Raw genomic sequence first — 2903 nt, forward strand, 5'->3', positions numbered from 1 at the left:
CAGTAGAACCTCATTCAATGACATTCTCTGCCACATGGACTTGCTGGTCACAGGCTGACCAATGATGCCAAACACTGTGGGCTGGACTCTGATGACTTCAAATGACAAGGATCCCATCTCCCCCTGTGAACTTTGGATTCTATGCACACTGTATAGCAACTATTTTTCATCACTAAACACGCCCCCCACCTAGAATAAAAGTAATTTTCTGTAATTAGATTACACAACCTACGTGTGGGCAAATGTCAAACTATGTCAATCAACAACAGAAGAGGAAGGGTAAAAACACGACTAGTCCCCTCAAGGGAAAAGTTCCAAAACAACAAAGTCAGTGTAGTGTCTGCAAGGCACTTACCATCCAAAAGGCACGGGTCTCCAGAGTCGGGACCTTCCCAAAACGTTATAGGGAGGAGCACAGACCTTGGGAGGTAATACAAATTAAGTATGAAAGCCCTCGCTCACCAACCTGGTTGGTGACATGCTTCATCATCGGGCTCCACTGGGTATGACCGAGTGCCATCCCAGTGTGCTACAACGCCAGGTTACTGCGGAGCGGGATTTTGTGAGGTGACAGTGAATTTGGAATTAAAAATACCCAATTGAGTCAAAAAATATATAATTTAATAGTTTTGCTAATTGGGAAAGATTAAAAAGGAGTGAGGGTCAAAAAATAACAGACCGGATTCACTCCATGGCGGTCAACATGTTTCTGCCTTGGGTGTGTTATACAGGCTTTCATCAGGACCAGAGTGGGAGTGTGTGAGCCCCGGAGGTATAAACGCACTAAGGTTCACCCTACAGCCTCGATCCGCCGCCGGATCGAGGCTGTACAGGTTTCCAACGGGTGCCGAACAGCGAGGGCGGTGTGCCATATTGTTCGCACCCCCACCCCGGGATCCCTGAGGCGACGAACGGTCTGGCCTCTTAAGTAAACTCGTTTCTCTCCACCTTGATACCACTTGGCGGATTTTGAATTGTTTATTTACACACTTTTTCACATAAGAGCCCACGGCAGGGTGAACCTTAGTGCGTTTATACCTCCGGGGCTCACACACTCCCACTCTGGTCCTGATGAAAGCCTGTATAACACACCCAAGGCAGAAACATGTTGACCGCCATGGAGTGAATCCGGTCTGTTATTTTTTGACCCTCACTCCTTTTTAATCTTTCCCAATTAGCAAAACTATTAAATTATATATTTTTTGACTCAATTGGGTATTTTTAATTCCAAATTCACTGTCACCTCACAAAATCCTGCTCCGCAGTAACCTGGCGTTGTAGCACACTGGGATGGCACTCGGTCATACCCAGTGGAGCCCGATGATGAAGCATGTCACCAACCAGGTTGGTGAGTAAGGGCTTTCATACTTAATTTGTATTACCTCCCAAGGTCTGTGCTCCTCCCTATAACGTTTTGGGAAGGTCCCAACTCTGGAGACCCGTGCCTTTTGGATGGTAAGTGCCTTGCAGACACTACACTGACTTTGTTGTTTTGAAAATGTCAAACTATGCCTGAGTGTTGAACTAACTCCAGCCATTCATACCCTGGGATCTGAGTCTGGTACAGGACACACATGGGTCACAATGTATCATCCAATACAGACATGGCGCCCAATACTCACCCGTGATGGCCTCAAGCTGCTGAGGGGGGGCTTGCAATACTGTGCGGACAGACCAATTTTGAAGAGTATCATTAAGGCATAGAGGTCATGGCTCATGTGGATGTTCATGGGGAGGGAGTACCAGGTATGTTTGGCCAGGTGTGAGAACTATGTCCTGCATGCTGGAGTATGGTGGATGTGAAGAATGGTGGCCAGGGCAAGGTTGGATGCACCGAGTTGGCCCAACGGGGTCTCGGATGACAGACGTCCAAGGTTTGTTTGGGGTCTGGGGTTGTGGACTGCCTCCTGAGTGTGGTTGAGGAGTCTGAAGGTCATCCTGCAGCAGACAATGATCCATTGCAGCTATCTCAGGTGGACGGTGATGTGGATGGGGTGCGGGATGTTGAAGCTGAGGTGTGCAGATGCACCCTGGATGTGGACAAGTTTCCCGTGAGTTTGGATGTACGTGCTCCCTAGAGGGCGGGGCAGTAGTTGACACGGCTGGTGTCATGGACCTGGGGGATGGTCTGTCTTTCCTTGGAGTGGATCTATCTGTGGATCATGTGCATCATGCAGAGGGTGTTGCAGCATGAGGTACAGATGCTGGTGATTTGCATGGCAAATGTGAGTGACAAATCCATGATGCACACCATCTTGTGTGCGTGCCCACTGGGTGCTTGTGTAGGGCCCCTGCGGGTGGGACACAAGGAGTTGAGCCAGCTGTAAGGGGACAATCCTCAGATGATTACCTCAGTCCTGTACAAGTCCAGCCTCAGGTGGCTGATGTTCAGCCATTCATCCACGGACCTCATACCTTCTTGAATGTTGGAACTGGCAATGGCTGCGTCTTTGGTGAGGGTGAGGAGCACCTGGCTGTCAATGGCATACGACATGATGATGAGGTTGTGTGTGCATGTGATGGTGGAGAGGGGGGTCCTGGACACATTGAAGATTGACACGCTGAGAGATGATCCCTGGGCCATGTGCCAGATGACGCCACTATACTACATGCTGAAGGCTTGAGTCCCACTCCCATGGCCTTGCTGGTGGACGGAGCCGGTGTGGAGTAGGAGGGACATGACCTGGTTGGTGTGACAGGGCCTGGAAGGTGGGGCAGCGCTGCGTAGGCAGTTGGAGTTGCACACTCAGCATGCAAAGGTGTCGTGTGTGCGCTTAGGGTATGCCTGAGAGCAGGCGGTTGATTTTCGGATGGACATTGCTTGGAGGGTGGCTGCAACATCAGACTGTAGCGTGATGTGGGTCATGCAAGGACATGAGAGTCGTGCAATGTGCATGTTGCAT

Source organism: Triturus cristatus, chromosome 8, assembly GCF_964204655.1.
Source record: "Triturus cristatus chromosome 8, aTriCri1.1, whole genome shotgun sequence".
Taxonomy (NCBI): Eukaryota; Metazoa; Chordata; class Amphibia; order Caudata; family Salamandridae; genus Triturus; species Triturus cristatus.